Source organism: Schistocerca americana, chromosome 1 (genome assembly GCF_021461395.2).
Source record: "Schistocerca americana isolate TAMUIC-IGC-003095 chromosome 1, iqSchAmer2.1, whole genome shotgun sequence".
Lineage (NCBI taxonomy): Eukaryota > Metazoa > Arthropoda > Insecta > Orthoptera > Acrididae > Schistocerca > Schistocerca americana.
In genome coordinates, this window is record NC_060119.1 from 550,591,411 (window position 1) to 550,612,667 (window position 21,257).

The following is a 21,257-nucleotide window of genomic DNA, read 5'->3' on the forward strand; positions in this document are numbered from 1 at the left end:
GCAAATGATTGGATGCCCTCCATTTTTGTGATAGAAATAATTTTCTGCGTTCCAGTTGGCAATAATAAACATTGTTGGAACATATAGTGCCATTTCTGTTAGAGAATACCTTATGACAGAAGTAATTCAATGTTTGTCATAGACTTCCAATCATTTATTTATCTCTGCGCATGATTCATCGAGTGTCAAACATATAATTCTTCAGCTTACAGGTGCAGTGATTGAAATCACCAGCTATTTAACTTAAGCGCACTTGAAATGTTGTATGAATGCACCTCCTGGTCAAAGTTTTGAGACACCTCATGAAGGGGTTGTGTATTTTTGTATGACAAGTAACAACTGATCCACAGTATTCAATGTTGTAGGATGACTACATTTAGGTGCTGTTGTGTTACTATTGTGTAAAAGACAGTACAGTAAGCAGAGAACTGAAGAAGACACTGTGGACTTATATTAAGAAGCCATTCTGCTGAAATAAACTACCACAGACTATTCTGAATGTCAGTGCACTGTAGTTAGTTGGTTGCAAACGCACGGTACAGTAGCTGTTATGATGTGGAATGTGTCAAGTGCACAAGAAACGCACATGTGAAACCAGATTTTTTTAAATACAGAGTTAAAGAGTAATATTTCTATTATTAATCCCATTCCCTTAAATGGCACAAAATGCATATACTATATTTATAGATTTTTTTATTCCTACTCAAGAATTCATCTATGGTATAGAAGGAGTTGTCAAGGAGATATGATTTAAATTAATTTTTGAAGCTATTACTGCTGTCTGTCAGACATTTTATTTCATCTGGTAATTTGTCAAAAATCTTTATAGCAGCATATTTGACCCCTTTCTGTGCCAAAGATAGGTTGAGTAAAGGAAAGTGTAAGTCTTTCTTTCTTCTGGTATTATAATCATGAATGCCACTATTGTTTTTAAACTGACCTTGTTGTTGAGAACAAATTTCATTAGTAAGTAAATGTACTGTGAGGCTGTTGTAAGAATTCCCAATCTTTTAAAAATATGCCTACAAGATGTACAACTATGAACCCCACACATTATTCTAACCACTGTCTTTTAAGCAGTGGATACTTTTTGTCTAAATGTTGAGTTACCCCAAAAAATTATTCCATATGACATCAGAGAGTGAAAGTATGTTAACTTGGTAATTTCTATATCCTCAAAATTGGCAGTTAGTCTCATTGCAAAAGTTGCTGAACCTAGTTGCTTTAGAAGATCCAAAATATGAATTTTTCAAATAAGGTTCTCATCTATATGTACCCCCAAAAACTTAGTATGCTCTACCCTGTCTACTGACTTCTGTTGTGTTATATTTAATGAAGGAACTGTACTTTTTGTAGCAGAAAATTGGATGTACTGTGTTTTTTCAATTTGCAGCAAACCAGTTAATGACTTTTCCAAAGACCTTATTTGTATCATTTTCAATTGGAGTTCCTTTTACTGGATTAATAATGATCCTTGTATCATCAGCAAACAGTGTCAGTTCAGTTTCCTGTTTCAGATAGGAAGGGAGGTTGTTCACATATCAAGAACAGAAGGTGACCCATGATTGAATCCTGTGGAACACCTAATGTAATTTCACTCCAGTTAGATGAAGTGGCAAACTTATTTAAATTGCTTGACCCATATAAGGAAACGTTTTGCTTCATTTCCTGTAGGTTGACTTAAACCACTCATATGCTATTCCATTTATACTGTAGAATTGTAATTTCTGTAACATAATGTCATGGTTCACACAATCAGTTGCTTTGGACAAGTCACAGAAAATTCCTATTGGTGACATTTTACTATTTAAAGACTCCATTATGTGGACAGTGAAATCTTATTTTGCTGTCTCAGTGGAACAGCAGTTTTGAAATCCGAAATGTGATTTACTAAGTATCCCATTACTGTTGAGATGGCTAACCACTCTTGAATACGTTACTGTCTCGAAGATTTTTGAAAATGCTGTAAGCAAGGATACTGGCCGATAATTATTGACATCTGTGGTGTTCCCCTTTTTGTTGAGAGGCCTGACAGTGGCATATTTTAACCTGTCTGGGAAAATACCTTTTGTTAGTGATGCATTACATATGTGACTTAGAACATCAGTTGTAATTGCTCCACATTATTGTAATATCTTATTAGAGATGTTATCTACTCCAACTGAACATTTATTTTTCAAAGATTTAATAATTTTACTTATTTCACAAGATGTTGTTAGGTGGAACTTAATCTGACTAAATTTTTCCAAAACAGGCTCTTCCAGGTTCTGCCTGGTTTTTTCTTTTGAACTGTTTTCACCAATTTTTTCTCCTACAATTAAGAAATGGTTGTTAAATACATTAGCTACTTGTGTACTGTTGGTTAGGATGGTCTCATTCTCTGTAATAGTAATACTACCTACCCGAGTGGTTACTTTTCCTGTCTCCTTTCAAACAACATTCCATATTGACTTTATTTTGTTGCTGGAGTTGTTAATTTCTTCTCTGACATACATGTTTCTTGATTTCCTTGCAAATTTTCTCGGTATGTTACAATAATTTTTATATTGTAAAACTACTTCTGGATCTTTACTAGTTGTTACTGTCTTGTATTGTTTTCTTTTTCTTTCTGAAGACACTGTGTTCCTAGCAGTACATGTTCGTTCGCCAGATATGTGATAATGCACAGTTATGAGCTTGGTTTATGGCCATTTAACTTAATTAAATATTATTTTGCAATTATGGCAGTGTGTATGTTTGCTCACTCTCAGCAATGTAATACAAAATGTTACAGCAATAACAATGATTGCTGTTACCAGCACAATGTATTATGGTCTCACAGATATAGCTTTCAACATGAACACTTATCGTTTTTGAGGCTTTTCCGACAAAGGTCTGAACATTCCACCAGCTGTCTGTATACTGTCCCCAGATACAGTTTAGCAATCCTCTCCATCACATTAATATCCCTCATGTCCCCAAATGTATTTTTCCTCTAGTTATCCCCAATGATGAAATCCTCTGGGATCAAATTGTGACTTCTCAGTCTGCAGAAATTTTATCAAGCAATATGTAACCACATATTTTTATTGACGATGATGAGTTAGTTAGTCTCTGATCCATGCTAAATGCTAGTCAGGGATTTAACAAACAGCATGTTAGTAGTAGTAGCAGCAGCAGCAGTAGTGGCGGCGGCGGTGGCAGCAGCAGCAGCTTTATTCATCTGTAGATCTCTTTTTACAAGGATATAGGACATGTCAAAGTATTTACAAGTTTAGACCAATTTAAAATAAGCTAATTTGTATACACATTTACTTACAGACTTCTAGTTAGAGAGAGTCATTAGATTTACTCCTGGTATACAATGCATTTATAACAAATAACTTATTTAATAATGCAATGCCACACTGTTCACTCGTATCTCACTATCAGTCACTGCACACACTATACACACATTGTTTCATAGCACTTCACTCATTACACACACACACACACACACACACACACACACACACACACACACGCACATGCACACAGAGAGAGACAGACAGACAGAGACTCAGCATTCCTCCATAATGAGTGAGATGTTCAACTCAGAAAGAGGAAGAATTGTTAATATTCTGCTATGTGTAGTTTAGGGTTAAGTATTTCTAGAAAGAAAAAAGAAGGATAAAAACAAAGTGAAGGTGTTATGTGGAATGTTGGATGTTTTATAATCATTATAATAATTATTATTATTTTTATTTGTATAACTTTATTTTAGCAAACCCCTACTCTGTTTTATCTAAGTAATCCTTCAGTGTATAAAATGTATTGCATAACAGGTACTTTTTTGCTGCCTTTTTTAAATAAGTGTAGTTTTGCAATTTCTTTAATCTCTTTTGGTAATTTACTGTACAGTTTTATTCCTTGGTAGAAAATGCTGTTTTGAGTTTTATGTTTGTTTTCCTTGTAAAATGTAAGTTGAGCCTAGCTCTTGTTTCATGGTCATGGACAGAGCTGTTTGTGCAGTAATTAGCAATGTTATTTTTTATGTGTACAACTGACTGGCTAATTGTTAACTTGTCTCCTTTAAATGAGGATGAGGATAATTATTTGACTAAGAACATAAAGTACACGTCGCCACTGTTAACTCATGTATTAAACCACATGTTCTATTTTATTCTACATAACACAAAAAGCCATCACATTTTTGTTCCGCTTAATACCTCAACTTGGCGTGAACTCCCCTCCCAAAGAGCACCCGTACAAGAAGACAAAACAGAAGGTACAAGCCCTCTGGAAATGGCGCTATGTACAAACTGATGTCTCACCGAATTAGATCAACTGAATTACAACACTTCCCCTCGGTGAGCATCAGAGAGCGCAGTTTAGTAAGTAGCCTCATCCTGTTACACTCCAGTATCAAAAAATTCACCATTTCTGATATTGAACATAAGAATACAACTTCCAATATTACACATAGGGACACAGATGAGACATTGAAATTAAGATCACAAATGTGGCAATAAAACCATCACAAATTCCAGTACCAAACATAGGAACACAAATGAGACACTGAAGTTAAAATCACAAATGAGACAATAATACATCACAAATTCCAATAGTAAACAATACTCATTTTAATCCTAACATGTCTCTGAATTTCTCAGTTTTAATGCTGCTTAGTCCTTTAGTTAAAATGTCAGCTGCATTGTCATTAGTTGACACATACATAAACTTAAGAAAACCATCCAAGACAGTTCGTCTGACTTTATGGTAGCGGACCCTGTAATGCTTGGTTCTCTCTGATACACCTTTCTTTTTGGTGACTTCCATTGCACCTGTGTTGTCAACATTGACCTACAGGGACAGTCTAACAAATTCAGAACTCTTTAGCTCCTTTAAAAAAATCAGTAAACCATTCCACCTCCTTACATGTCTCAAACATGGCAATATACTCAGCTTCAACTGTGGAAGTTGCCACAATTGATTGTTTTTTTACGTTTCCAGCTGATTGCTGCTCCAGCTAACAAAATTGTGTAGCCTGACACAATTTACTATCACCTGGGTCATTTGCCCAATCAGCATCACTGAATGCAATAGTTTCACAGCAGTCAGCACGGAAACACAAACTCAATTCTTTAGTTTGCTGCAGGTACCAAAATACTCTTTTTACTCTGGCCCAATGAGAAATACAAGGTTTAGAATTGAACTGACTCAATCTCCCCGCAATAAAAGCAGTATCAGCTTGAGTACACGTAGATATGTACAGCAAGCAACCTACTGCCTTTTGGTACAATTTCTGGTCAATTGGCCTGTCATTATCGTCTTCACTAAAACGGTTGTTGTTACATGGTGTAGATATGCCCTTGCAGTCATGCATTTTAAATTCTTTTAGCATCTGTTGAATGTAAGCCGTCTGATTTAATTTCACCTGCCCTGGAGACTGTTCTATTTCAAGACCCAAAATCAACAAGCTGTCACTCATTTCTGTAATGATAGTATGAGATTTCAAACACTTAATGAATGTCATAATCATTTCTTCTTCACCAATTGCAATTACATCGTCAACATGAACTCCAATAATCAAATTTCTAGAGAAGAATACGCAGGAATCCTTTTCATATTGTTCAAAACCTACTTTTTTCACCACAGAGCAGAAAAAATCATTCCAATCTTTACCTGCCTGGTGAAGCCCATACAAACTCTTATTTAATAAACACACTTTATTACCCACATGAAACAATCTTGGTTGTTCCATGTAAACTGTGCCACTTGTGGGCTATTCTGAAAAGCAGTTTCCACATCAATATGTTTTATTTTCCATCCCCTTAATACTGCTGTTGTTAACAGGATCCTCAGGCTACTTCATCTCATCACTGGGCTATAGCTTTCCCAATAATCAACTACAAATATCTGACTATAACCCAGAGCTACTAACCTCGCTTTGAATTTAATAGTATCACCCTCTCTGTTTCTCTTGGTTGTGAATACCCACTTACTTCATATAACGTGGTCAGCTTTCGATCGGTCAACAAGTTGCCACGTGTTGTGAAGTTTTTGGCTACTCACATCTGACTCCATGGCTTTATACCATTCGTCCCTGCGAATTGAAGCTAAAGCTGCTTCTACTGATGTTGGATCAGATGGATTCACCTGACACAAAGCAGCAAAAAAACTTGCAGAGAGACACGAATTACACATTTTTGGTTTCACTAGGTGTGAAAACTGTTGTAACTCTACTTCACTATGCGCACTTGGGATTCTACTTTGCAACACTGTATCACATTCATCACACACATCGCTATCTTCACTGCCAGGAACTACATCGTCTTCTGTGTCGTACCTCTCTTCTTCTCCACCACTGATTGGCCCCCATCTCCTCGAACAGCTATTGATTCGACTGGATCTTCTGTTACTGGTCCTGCATTCCTCAGCGGTGTGTTGTCATCATCTGTTGATGGATCCGGGAAACCCAATTGCACAATACTGTAGTCATCTGCTGTCACTGCATTGCTTTGTGGCTCAGCTGTTGTCATCTGCCTCAGGTTTACTTCCTCTGGAAGAGGCAGTTCTTTGTTTACTGTAGCCTTCAGTGGGAATATTCTTTCGTCAAAGATGACATTTCTTCTCAAAAGTATTTTCCTCTGTCCAAGGCTCCACAGACGATATCCTTTAGATCCTGCCTCCACTCCAAGGTAAACACATTCTTCTGCCTGTTCTCCGAGTTTGTCAGAAGTCAATGTGCTTGTCCAAGCTCTGCAGCCAAACACACTGTGTGTTCCCAAATCATCTTTAGTTAGTTTTTTCTTCTTCCATACTTCATACGGGATTTTCCCATGAAGGGATCTTGTTGGACATCTATTTCGGGTATAGCAGGACAACATTAGAGCTTCCCCCCCAAAAGGTATTGGGCAAACCACTCTGAAATAGTAGACACCTCACAATGGATAAAAGTGTTTGATTCAGGCGCTCTGCTTTTCCATTGGATGGAGGAGAGTAAACTGTGCTTTTCCGATGTAGTATGCCCTCTGCCTTGAACAACTCTTCAAATTTGCTGTTGATGTACTCAGTCCCATTGTCTGATTGGAAGCTTTGCAGTTTTCTCCCTGACTCGCATTCCGCACGTCCCTTAAATTCCACAAAAGACTCAAACACATCACTTTTCTGCTTTAGCACTTTCACTACCGAATACCTTGAGTGATCATCCAGGTAAGTAACATAATAATGTGCTCCACCCAGGGAGGTCTATCTAATGTAACCTACGTCACTATGTACTAGTTCTAGAATATTATCAGTAGTAGTTTGGCTCGGTTTGAAATGCTGTCTTTTCATTTTTCCTTGCACACAAATTTCACATTTTTCCTTGTAGTTTGTGGCTCCACACACTTTGGGTAAGGCTTCTCTGTGTCCAAGTCTTTGGTGCCACAAAACTTCTGCCCTTCTGGCTGTTGCTTCATTTTCAATTTGTTGATGTGTTTTGTCACTGTGTGGCATCACTGTACTGTTGTTCACTTTGTAATATTCACATTGCACTAAATAGACATTATTTTTTGATGATCTTCCTCTCAATACTTCCTTCTCATCAACAGACACACTAACATCACCATTTTTGAATCTGATACACATCACCTTTTTGTCCATCTGTTTGACAGACAACAAGTTTCCATCCAGTTCTTTCACCAAAAGCACTTCTGTTAATTGGATTGTCTTACCACCAAATGATTCTGCTGCTTTCATGATAACTGTCCCTTACCTGTCACTTCAGTAACTTTCCCATCAGCCAGTTTCACTTCTCCAAAGATACCCATCTTTAAGTCCTGTAGTATCTCTTGTTGACTAGTCATATGATGTGATGTTCCTGAATCCAAAACCCACACCTTTTCATCAGCACCTTCTCCACATTTGGACACTGTCATAGCCACTATTTCTTCATCTTCTTTTTCAGTTGCACTTGATGGACCTTCACTGTTTGGAACAGTTTTTAAAACTGTTGAGCTTGCATCCATTTGCCCTGTATGTTGATTTCTTGGTATAATTCTCTTTGCTTGGTGGAGCCCTGCTTGTTTTCCTCGGAAATGTGGACACTCCCTGGCGATGTGGTCTGCTTCACCACAGGAAAAACAGTCTGTTTCTGTTGGATGTGTTCTTCTCACCTCCTTGGTCTTGCTTGTATCTGTCCTGGCTTCGGAAAAACTTGTTTTTCTGACTTCTGCCTACTGCTGCATATGCTTTGGCTTCTTCTTGGCACTTAGTGCATTTGAAATCTGGTTCCAGATGTTTCTCTGAAGCATGAAACCTGCAACTGTCTTATCATCAAAGTTGGCACCCCTTGCTTCACTACTCTGTTGGCAGCGAGGATTTTCGTCACATATTCATCCATAGTCATCATCATCTTTCTTGATATTTACTAAGTCTCTCATCTTGGATATAGTGTTGAGTAGGCCGTTGTTGCAGTTAATCTTTTCAAGCTTCTACCATGCTTCCTTCATTAATTTCAGAGAACCAGTTGTTTCTAGGTAGCGGTCTTCGACTAGCATCAGAATGATGGACCAGGCTATTTCATTTTTCTTCCTTTTTTCTGCATCCAACTGATCATAACGCATTCTAAAACCGGGTTCTATGGCAATCCATGCATCACAATGCTGTATCAGTGAATGAACACGGATAGACCATGCAAAATAGTTACTGCTGCACAGGCAATCAATTTTCACAGATGTTTCCGTCATTATGTACTGTTTTCTTCGTCGTCGGCTGTTGTAGAATGTCAAAATATGTAGTCTTCGTCAGTTCCATCTCTTAATGTTCGTTTTCACTTTGAATTTTTTAAACACACTTGCCACAGAGTGCCCTTATCCCATAACCTGTTAACTTTTCTGTAGCACTTGTCTCCTTGAAATGAGGATGAGGATAATTATTTGACAAAGAACATAAAGTACACGTCATCACTGTTTACTCATGTATTAAACCACATGTTCTATTTTATTCTACACAACACACAGTCTACATAACACAAAAATCCATCACATTTTTGTTCCGCTTAATACCTCAACTTGGCGCGAACTCCCCTCCAAAGAGCACCCGTACAAGAAGAAAAAACAGAAGGTAGAAGCCCTCTGGAAATGGCGCTGTATTCAAACTGATGTCTCACCGAATTAGATCAACTGAATTACAACATTAATGCATTCACATGGAGCAGTTGAAATCCCCAGTGTTTTTAACAGATCTTTACAATGAGCTCAACTAGTGCTTTTGGTTATTATTCTTATGGCTCTTTCCTGGAATTTGAAATTTGTGTGGAGTTTTTTGTTCCCCAAAAAAGAATCCCACAGCAAAGAACTGAGTGTACATATGAATAATATGTAACTAAAAGACACTGCATGTTACACACTGATGATAGGATTCGAAGTGCATAACATGCTGATGACATTCTGTTTGCAAGTACTTTTGTGTGTTCCCACCACTTCAACTGAGAGTCAATATTCATTCACGCTTTTGTTACAGTCTGTAGAGGTGCCACCTACATTTAGTTTAACATTGTCATTTTTCCTCTTCATTGAATTGAAATTCATGGCATTAGTTTTCTTTGTGTTCAATGTCACTTTATTGCTTATTGACCAATCATAAACTTCCTTGAGAGTTTCATTTGCTTTCTCAGCAAGGAGTGCTCTTGTTTTCTTAGTAACTATAATATTACTGTCATCAGCAAGGAGAATTTTTTCACCATGAGTAACACTACTGTGAAAGTCATTGATGTATATCAGGAATAGTATTGGTCCTAATATGCTACCTTGTGGGACCCCTATATTGATGTATTTTGATGTATGTTGATATTGTGGAACACCAGTGACAACCACTGAATGAGATGAATCTTCCATATCACATTTTGTCTTTGTGTCACAGTTCTCTCTGTCAAACAACACAAAAAGAACTTTATTGTAATTGAAGTTATCTCAAATATGTCCAACTTGTTCAGATTTTTTAAAAAATGACACAGAATTTTAAATTTAGCCATATTGTCTGAGGAACATCCACAATCAGCTTTCAAGTTTGATCTTAGAAGGTTCAAATCACTATTTATTTATATTGGGTAATGAGTATTGGTTATACAACCATCCTCAGATGAATTAAGTATCCAGTGTGGTGGCAGTATCAGTGAAGTAATGCCTTGAACTAGATATGAGTCAGTCTTGAAGAGCAAAGAACTTGTGTTCTGCTATAAGGTATTACTTCCTTGATACTGACGATGCTGGTGCATCACTGTGGATATTATGTTATTCTCAGGATTTGAAATATAATCAAATAGTGATATGTTTTGTTTTAAAATCACTTGTTATGCAGAACTGCTTCTAGATGTTTTCTCTTATAAAATTCTTGCAATCCCCCTCCCCCTGGCCTAAACCATAAACCAGCCTATTTCCCACTGTCTTACCTTACCTTTTCCCTCTTCTCTTCTGCCCGCACCACTCCTTCCTCATTCACTCTTCCTTCCCACCTTCTCCGGGGTTGGCCCGAGGTATTCACGTTTTGGTCTTTTTTTGATAATCCCCTCTAGGGTTTGACCTCCATTTTTCCAAATTTTCCCAAAGAGCGAGCCAATTGGGGAAGGCCACCTTACATGGTGCATCATGTCCATCGTGCACGGAGACCTTCAGCATTCATTATCATCGTGGCTTTGCAGTTTTGCTCATTCCCCATCTCTTAGGCAAGGACACCTTCCTGGGTGTGTTTTCCTCCATCCAGTATGCAGTGTCATTTTCTGCGCCGACGATGAGCATGGACTTCTTTGCACCTCATATGCAGCACGGTAGCCAGTCCGTTGTGATGGGGCTGCCATGTACTCTGTTGGTTGTTGCCCCCTGACTACACTGGGATCGCTCTGCTGATGCCTGCACCATTAATTACCCATGTATGCCAAGGAGTAGATGCCCGTCACCCTGGGACATAGAGACTCCCGGCAATGGCTATCCTGCCAGTAGGCCTTTGCTGCAGCTGGGTGAGGACTGTGGGGAGGGCCCCTGGTCAGAGGGGTGGCATCAGGGTGGATGACATGCCATGAAACGTACCATGACATCACTTGCTGGTGGTCAAACACCAGCAGTCTCTAAGTGTTCCAGCTCTCAGTTTAATGCGAGGAAGTATGACCCCCAAATCGTTCCTCTCCCTGGCCACACCAGTGGGAGGAATGCCAGGCTAAAGATGGCACTGAACTTTATTCACCCCGGTACCTCATATGGACAAGAGCTGATGGTGGATCTTTTAAGTTGATGAAGCCTCAGTTTTTTGTGGAACATTTAGAGGACAAGTTTGGGAAAGTGGAGGGATTGTCCAAAATGCGATCGGTATCGGTCTTGATAAAAACAGCACCCTCTGCCCAGTCATGGGCATTACTTGCCTGTGACAAGCTGGGGGATGTTTCTGTCACCATCATGCCCCAGAAGAGCTTAAATGTGGTCCAGGGTATTATATTCCAGAGGGTCCTTCTTGTGCAGTCTGACGATGAGCTGCGCGCCAAATTAGAGTGGCGAGATATCCATTTCATCCGGTGCGTCCATCGGGGTCCAAGGAATAATCAGGTTGCCACCATTGCCTTCATCTTGGCCTTAGAGGGTGACACGTTACCTGAGAAGGTCAAGGTGATGGTCTACCGCTGTGATGTCAGGCCATATATCCCTCCCCCAATGCAGTGTTTTAAGTGCTGGAAGTTCGACCATATGTCTTCCCGCTGTACTTCCAGCATCATCTGTCGAGATTGTGGACATCCTTCACATCCCAATATTCCATGTGCCCTGCCTCCCATCTGTGTCAACTGTGGAGAGCACCATTCCCCTTGCTCGCCAGACTGCAGGATTTCACAGAAAGAAAGGAAAATCATGGAATACAAAACCCTTGACCGACCGACCTATACTGAGTCTAAGAGTAAATTTGTATGCCTACATCTCATGCATACGACATCCTCTTAAGCCTCCGCTACAAAAACAGTTCTAACCTCATCAGCTCACCTGATTCCAGTCAGCTCTCAGAGCTGTAAGACTACGCCTGCCCCCTTGATGGTGGAGGGTACTGCCCTACATGTTGCTCACGCACCACCTACCTCGGGAGCAGTGCCCTCCCAACCATCGGGGACATCAGTCCCACTTCTCAGCTGGAGAAGTGTAAGTCTTCTTTGGCTCCTCTTGCTAGGAAGGGGTCCCTTGCGTCGCTCCCTTCCTAGGTTCCTACCAGTGGCAAAGCAGACACCCGCCAGTGGCTGAAGCACCCACAGGTAGCTGGTAGTAGGGCTTCATGATCCTCCTCAGTCCCAGAGACTGAATCAGTGAAGCCTTTCCAGCCAGAAAAACCTAAGGAACGCTGAGAGAAACCAAAAAAAGAAGAGACCCGAGAACCCAGATATTACGGTGGCACCCACACCACCACTGCCTACAAGATCTGCGTCTGAGGATGAGGTGGAGATTCTGGCGCCCCCTGAGGACCTAGATCTCGCTGGACCCTCAGACACAATGGACATTGATCGGATGAGTACTCAATTGCTGATAGAAGGTGACCTTGAGGTGTAAACTGCCTCCTTTATCACTTCATGCCTTCCCAGCCTCATGATAACATCATCATCCAGTGGAATTGCTGGGTTTTTTTCCACCACCTGGCTGAGCTTCAGCAACTATTATGCTTTACACCTGCTTTCTGCATTGCCTTCCAGGAAATGTGGTTCCCGGCAATGCGGACGCCTGCCCTCCGCGGCTATAGGCGATATTACAAGAACCGTAGCAAATATAAGTGTATCAGGCGGAGTTTGCGTCTATGTCCTGAACTCTGTGTGTAGTGAACCTGTGCCCTTTCAAACTCCTCTTGAAGCTGTGGCTGTCAGGATACGGATGATGCAGGAAAGAACCGTTAGCAACGTGTATCTCCCTGCAGTACCCCTGAATGTATTGGCTACACTGATTCATCAACTCCCTAAACCTTTCCTACTTTTGGGAAATTTTATCATCCATAACCCCTTGTGGGGTGGCACCATGCTTACTGGCCGATGTAGAGATGTCGAAAGTTTACTGTCCCAACTCGACCTCTGCCTCTTAAATACTGGGGCCCCCACACATTTCGGTGTGGCTCGTGGTGCTTATTCAGCCACTGATATGTCCCTCTGCAGCCCAGGCCTTTTCCCATCTGCCCACTGGATCCCACGATGACTTGTGTGGTAGTGACCATTTTCCCATCTTCCTGTCTCCCCCGGCGTCATTCCCCTGGACATATACCCAGAAGGGCTTTAAACAAGGCAGACTTGGAAGCTTTCACCTCTACTGTCACCATTCAATCTCCCCCACATTGTACCGTTGATGTGTTGGTTGAGTGGGTCACTAGAACAATTGTTTCTGCAGCGGCAGATGCGATCCTTTGTTCCTTAGGATGTCCCCGGCGAAAGACAGTGCCTTGGTGATCACCAGAAATCACTGAGGCAATGAAAAAGTGTCAGTGAGCTCTACAGCTTCATTAGTGGCACCCTTCCCTGGAGTACCTAATAGCTGTTAAACGGCTCCATGCCCACGTTCACCAGTTTATAAAAGGATGGAAACAGGAGTGTTGGGAGAGGTATGTCTTGACCATTGTGTACCATACATCGCCTTCCCCGGTTTGGATGAAGATCAAACATGTTTTTGTGAGCAGTCCCCAACAGGTGTCCCTGGCGTTTACGTACATGGCGTGTTTTGTACCAATGAAAATGCGATTGTCAAGCACCATGCTCAAGCCTCTGCTTTGGAGAATCAGCCCCAGCCTTTCACACCCTCAAACAGTGGATGGATTGGAAGGTCCTCACGTTCACTACACACCACAGTGAATCCTATAATGCCCCATTTACAGAGTGGGAGGTCCTCAGCGCCCTTGCACATTGCCCCGACACAGCTCCTGTACCAGATTGGATCCACAGTCAGATGACTAAACATCTCTCGTCAGACTGCAAGCGACATCTCCTCGTCATCTTCAGCCACCCCCTGCGGGTCTGGGGGTTAGAATAGGCAACTAAAAGGAATCTCACACGTTTTGGCCTTTATGTGATGGTCCCCTGTAGGGTTTGACCTCTGTCTCAAAATTTTTCTGAAGAGCGAGCCAATTGGGGAAGGGCGCCTTACATGGTGCATCGTGTCCATCATCTATTGAGATCTTTAGCCCACTTTCTCGTCGTCGCATTGCAGTCCCACCCATCTCCATCTCTTGACGAGGACACATTACATGTGTGTGTTTTCCACCATGCACTATGCAGTGTCACTTTCAGTGCCGACAATGACCATGGACTTCTTTGTACCTTGTACCCAGCAAGGTAACCAGTCCGTTGTGGTGGGTCCTCCATATACCCTGTTGGTTGTAGCCTCCTGGCAACACAGAGATCACTCTGCTGATGCCTGCGCCGTTAACTCCCCACGTATGCAAAGGAGTAGATGCCCGTCACCCTGGGGCATCAGGATTCCCGGCAATGGCCATCCTCCCAGGTGGCCTTTGCTGCGGCCGAGTGGCGCCCGTGGGGAGGGCCCCTGGTTGGAGTGGGTGGCATCAGGGTGGATGACACGCGATGAAGCGTAGTCCATCATCTCTTGCTGGTGGTGAAACACCAGCTGTCTCTAAACGTTCATGAGCTCAATTCAGTGTGCAGAAGTACAACCTCAAATCGTTCCCCTCCCTGGCCACACCATGGGAGGAATGTCAGGCTAAGGATGGCAGCGGATCTTACTCACCCCGGTACCTTGTATGTTCGAGAGCTGATGGGGATTCTTTCATGATGATGAAGCCTCAGTTTTTTTGTTGAGCATTTAGAGGACAAGTTTGGGGAGGTGGAGGGATTGTCCAAAATGAGATCTGGGCCAGTCTTGATCAAAACGGCATTCTCTGCCCAGTCACGGACGTTACTCGCTTGCGACAAGCTGGGGGTATTTCTGTAACCATCACACCGCATAAGAGCATAAATATGGTCCAGGATACCATATTTCACAGGGATCTTCTCTTGCAGTCTGACGATGAGCTGCACGCCAATTTATAGCAGTGAGGTGTACATTTTATCCGGCTTGTCCACTGGGGTCCGAGGGATAATCAGGTTGCCACCGGTGCCTTCATCTTTGCCTTCGAGGATGACACATTGCCCGAGAAGGTCAAGGTGATGGTCTACTGCTGTGATGTAAAGCCCTATATCCCTTCCCAATGTGGTGCTTTAAGTGCTGGCAGTTCGGCCATATGTCTTCCAGCTGTACCTCCAGCATCACGTGTCGAGGTTGGGGTCGTCCATCACATCCCAATACTCCATGTGCCCCGCCTCCCATCTGTGTCAACTGTGGAGAGCACCATTCGCCTTGCTCGCCAGACTGCAGGATTCTCCAGAAAGGAAGGAAAATTGTGGAGTACAGAACCCTGGACCGACTGACCTACACTGAGGCTAAGAGAAAATTTGAACGCCTGCATCCTATACGTATGACATCACCTTACGCCGCCGCTACAACAGTTCTGGCACCATCAGCTCCGCCAACCCCAGTCACCCCTCAGAGCCGGAAGACTACACCTGCTCCCTTGATGGTGGGAGGCATTTCCCTCCCTGTGGCTCCTGCACCACCTACTGTGGAAGCAACACCCCCCCCCCCCCTATCATCGGGGACATCAGTCCCCACTTCTAAGCTGGAGAAGTGTAAGTCGTCTTCGGCTTCTCTCACTAGGAAGGGATCCCTTGGGTCACTCCCTTCCCTAGTTTCTGCTAGTGGGAAAGATGACACCCGCCACTGACTGAAGAGCCCAAAAGCAGTTAGTCGTAGGGATTCACGCTCATCCTCAGACCCAGAGACTGAGCCACTGAAGTCCTCCCAGACAGGGAAACCCAAGGAGCAGTGAGAGAAATCCAAAAATTAGACCCCGAAGACCAAGGAAATTGCAGTGGCACCCACACCACCGCTACCTACAAGCTGAGGATGGGGTGGAGATTCTGGCATCCGCTGAGGACCTAGATCTCGCCAGACCCTCAGACACAACGGATATAGACTGCTCAGGCAGTAAGTTGGTGGCAGCAGGTGACTCTGAGGCGTAGACTGCCTCATTGAATGTTCCATGCCTTCCCAGTCTTATGATGATGTCATCCTCCAATGGAATTGGGACGGTTTTTTCCACCCCCTGGCAGAGCTGCAGCAACTGTTAAGCTTTACACCTGCTCTCTGCATTGCCCTCCAGGAAGCCTGGTTCCTGGCAATGCGGACCCCTGCCCATTGTGGCTGTAAGGGATATTACAGGAACCGTAGAGACTATAATCGAGTGTCAGGTGGAGTTTGCGTTTATGTCCTAAACTCGGTCTGTAGTGAAACTGTGCCCTTCAGACCCCTCTTGAAGATGTGGTTGTCAAAATAAGAATGGCCAGGAAATAATTGTCTGCAGTGTATATCTTCCTCCAGATGGTGCAGTACTCCTGAATGTATTAGCTGCACTGAGTGATCAACTCCCTAAAACTTTCGTACTTTTTGGAGATTTTAATGCACATAATGCCTTGTGGGGTGGCACCGAGCTTACTGACCGAGGCAGAGGTTTCGAAACTTTACTGTCTCAGTTTGACTTCTGCCTCTTAAATACTGGGGCCGCCACACATTTCAGTGTGGCTCATGGTACTTACTGGACCATTGATTTATCAATTTGCAGCCCAGGACTTCTCCATCTATCCACTGGAGAGCACAGAACGAGCTGTGTGGTAGTGACCAGTTCCCCATCTTCCTGTCACTGCCCTGGCGTCAGGCCCATGGGTGTCTGCCCGGAAGGGCCTTAAACAGGGTGGACTGGGAAACTTTCACCTCTGCTGTCACCGTTGAGTCTCCCCCACACAGTAACATCGATGTGATGGTTGAGCAGGTGACAACAACAATTGTTCCAGGAAATGGGATCCCTCGCTCTTTAGGGTGGCCTCGGCATAAGGTAGCCCCTTGGTGGTCGCTGGAAGTCGCTGAAGCAATTAAGGAGTGTCGGCGAGCTCAACAGTGGCATAAGTAGCACCCTTCCCTGGAGCACCTCATATCCTTTAAACAGCTCCGTGCCCACATTTACCAACATATCGAATGACGGAAGCAGGAGTGTTGGGAGAGATACGTCTCGACTATTGGGTGTCATACATCACCTTCCCAAGTCTGGGCAAAGATTAAATGTCTTTTCGGGTAGCAGACCCCAACAGATGTTCCCGGTGTTACCATAAATGACGTGTTATCTACTGACGCAAATGAGATTGCCGAGCCCTTTGCTCGAGCCTCTGCATCGGAGAATTACCCCCTAGCCTTTCGCACTCTCAAATGGTGGCTGGATGAGAAAGTCCTCTCATTCACTACAGCCACAGTGAATCCTAAATTGCCCCATTTACAGAGTGGGACCTCCTCAGTGCCCTTGCACATTGCCCCGACACAGCTCCTGGGCCTGATCAGATCCACAGCCAAATGATTAAACATCACTCATCTGACTACAAGCAACATCTCCCCGTCATCTTCAACTGGATCTGGTGTGATGGCATATTTTGTGATGGCATATTTCCATCGCAATGGTGGGAGAGCGCCATAGTTCCGGTGCTCAAACCCGGTAAAAACCTGCTTGATGTGGATAGCTGTCGGCCCATCAGCCTCACCAACGTTCTTTGTAAGCTGCTGCAATGTATGGTGTGTCGGCAGTCATGTGGCCTACTTTCTCCATATCAGGCGGGGCTCCTGCCACGGTCGCTCAACCACTGATAATCTTGTGTCCCTCGTGCCTGCCATCCGAACAACCTTTTTCAGACGCCAATGCCTGGTTGCTGTCTCTTTTGATTTACGAAAAGCGTATGACACCACCTTGTGCCATTATATCCTTGACACGTTAAGTGAGTGGGGTCTCTCCGGCCCACTCCCGATTTTTATCCAAAACTTCCTGTCGCTTCGTACTTTCCGTGTCCAAGTTGGTGCCTCCCATAGTTCCCCCCATATCCAGGAGAACGGATTCCGCAGGGCCCTGTATTGAGTCTCTCTCTATGTTTAGTGGCCATTAATGGTCTAGCAGCAGATGTCGGGCCCTCCGTCTCACCTTCTCTGTATGCAGACAACTTCTGCATTCCGTACTGCTCCTCCAGAACTGGTCTTGCTAAGCGTCGCCTACAGGGAGCCATCCACAACGCGCAGTCATGGGCTCTAGCCCATGGCTTCAAGTTTTCGTCATGAACAAGTGTTGGTGGAAACATCGATTCTAGGTTTGGTTTTTGATACTTGTTTGACTTGCCTTCCTCATCTTCGTCAGCTTAAAAGGAAGTGTTTGCAGCACCTCAATGCCCTCCGCTGCCTGAGCAACACCAACTGGTGTGCAGATCGCTCCATGCTGCTGCAACTCTACAGAGTCGCTCTTTAATCCCGCGTTGACTTGGGAGTGTGATTTATGGTTCGGCAGAGCCCTCAGCATTGCGTTTGCTCGACCCATTGCAACATCGTGGAGTTAGACTAGCGACAGGAGCTTTTAGGACGAGTCCGGTGACAAGCATACTGGTGGAGGCTGGAGTCCCTCCATTGAAGATCAGATGTGCAAAACTGCTCGCCAGTTATGTTGCACTCATTCATAGCTTTCCTGAACATCCTAATTACTGACTTCTTTTCCCAACGATGGTGTTTCACCTCCCACATAGGTGGCACAGGTCAGGACTAACGATTGCGGTTCGCATGCGATCGCTTCTGTCTGAATTGGAGTCCTTCCTTCACCACCTCTCCTCGAGGACCATTCACATACACCTCTGTGGTGTAGCTGTAGGCTGAAGCTTTGCCTGGACCTTTTGCATGGCCCTAAGGACTCCGTTAATCCTGTGGCTCTCCTCTGTCATTTCCTCTCGATTCTTGAAGTGTTTCAGGGCTCTGAAGTGGTTAACACCGACGGCTCGATGGGTGATGGTAATGTTGGCTTAGCCTTTGTCCACAGAGGCCATATTGAAAAGCATAAATTGCTCGGTGGCTGCAGTGTATTTACTGCAGAGCTGGTGGCCATATCTTGTACACTTCAGTATTTCCGTTCATTCCCCAAGGAATTCCGTGTACTGACTCCTTGAGCAGCCTACAAGCTATCAACCAGTGCTATCCTCGCCATCCTTTGGTAACTTCCATTCAAGAGCCCCCCAGGGGGTCCACAACTCTTTTGTGGATACGTGCGTGGTGAGCACGGGGCCCCGAGCCATTGCAGCCTTCTTTCTCTCCCGGGCTGCATTTCCTCTCCCTTCCCCTCCTTTCCCCTCCATGCTCCTTTCCCCTCGCCCTCTCCTCTCCCTCTATTGGTGTCCTTGCTTATGTTGGCCCCCGCTATCCTCCTGGTTCTGTAGGTTTTACACTCCGGCTTTGTTGCGTAATCATCTCCTCCTTTTGGCATTCCTTGGTCCCCCTCTGGGGTTTGACCTACATTACAAAATTTCTCCCCCGTAGTGTGAGCCATTTGGGGAAGAGCACCTTACCTAGTGTCTCCGACGTGCGCCCTCCTAGTACATACCGACCGAGGTGGCGCAGTGGTTACCACACTGGACTCGCATTCGGGAGGACGACGGTTCAATCCCGTCTCCGGCCATCCTGATTTAGGTTTTCCGTGATTTTCCTAAATCGCTTCAGGCAAATGCCGGGATGGTTCCTTTGAAAGGGCACGGCCGATTTCCTTCCCCATCCTTCCCTCACCCGAGCTTGCGCTCCGTCTCTAATGACCTCGTTGTCGACGGGACGTTAAACACTAATCTCCTCCTCCTCCTCCTAGTACATTCAACCTTTTCTTTCACGTCATTGTCTGATGCTAGGGTGCATAGCCAGCACGGTAGCCAGCCCATGTGGTGGGGTCGCTATGTACCCTTTTGGTTGAGCCCCCTGAACACCCAGGGATCACACTTCTGATACCTGAGCTGTGACCTCCTCATGCATGCCTTGGAGTGGTTGCTCGTCATCCTGGAGCATCGGAACTCCCGGCAATGGCCGCCGTGCCAGACGGCCCTTGCTGTGGCTGGGTGGCGCCCGTGAGGAGAGCCCCTGATCGGAGTGGGTGGTATGAGGGCGGACGCTATGCAAATGAAACGCATACGGGTCCAGAACTCTGGCCGTTCTTCTGTGGCTGTCTCTCTGCGTGGAACTGATTCCTCAAGTGCTGCTTCTCTTGCCCCTTAAACCTTCCCTTCCATGGCTACCCCCTGGGAAGAGGGTCAGGCCCGTCGTCTAGGGGCAAAACCTTTCCCCCGTTATCTAGTTTGCACTAGGACTGATGGAGATACTTTCACCAGTGTCAAACCTTTATTCTTTGTGGAACACATTGAAGACAAGTCTGGCGAAGTGGACTCCCTGAGCAAGATGCGGTCGGGTTCGTTGTTGATAAAAACTACTTCAGCTGCCCAATCTGCGGCCCTTCGTGCCTGTACCCATCTTGGCACAATTCCTGTGTCCATTACCCCCAACCAGTCTCTAAATATGTTACAAGGTTTGATTTTTCACAGGGACCTCATCCTTCAAACTGATGAGGAACTTCGGGACAACCTTGGACGGCGGGGTGTTCACTTTGTTCGGCGTGTTCAGAAGGGTCCTAAAGACAATCGTATTGATACTGGTGCCTTTATCCTGGCCTTTGAAGGGGATACCCTTCCTGAGAAAGTTAAGATTATGGTCTATCGCTGTGATGTGAAGCCGTACATCCCACCTCCTATGAGGTGTTTTAAGTGCTTGCGTTTTGGACACATGTCTTCCCGCTGTTCACAGGCCGCTCTCTGTGGTGACTGTGGACGTCCACTCCATGAGGGGAGTCCCTGTGTTCCCCCTCCTGTCTTTGTAAATTGTTATGGTAGTCATTCTCCATGTTCACCAGATTGCCCAGTATATAAGAAGGAAAAAAGATACAGGAGTATAAGTCCCTCGATCGTTTAACCTACACAGAGGCCCATAAAAAATATGCACGACTCCACCCTGTGTCCATGACATCTAGTTACGCCTTGGTTACATCTTCACCCCTTCCTCCCCCTTCCGTACCCCCATCCCGGACCCCTCTCCTCCCCCCTTCCCCTGCGGCTCCCACACCTTCTCCTATGGGCGCTGCTCCTCCTCCCCAGCCGGAGAGGTGTCCCACTCCTTCGGTGTCTGCCGGTCAAGGGCGCCTCTCCCGGGATGCCCCTTCCCGGCACCTTCCAGGCCAAAGGTCTGCTGCCGCGCGACGACCGCGAGAGCCGCGGTCTGTCGGCCCCCAGGTCGCCCGGTCTCTTTCTGTTCCTGATCTTGCTGCAGCTGGCTCCTTCATGCCACACAGCCCTCCTCGATCTCAGCCTGAACGGAAGAAGA

At 44.6% G+C, this 21,257-nt stretch overlaps 1 protein-coding gene across 1 annotated transcript in view; it reads left to right on the forward strand.

Annotated features, from left to right (window-relative positions):
• LOC124606028 (ras-related GTP-binding protein C) overlaps positions 1–21,257 on the forward strand; it is a 114,358-nt gene that overhangs the window by 1,251 nt on the left and 91,850 nt on the right. The gene's annotated exons all lie outside the window — the stretch shown is intronic.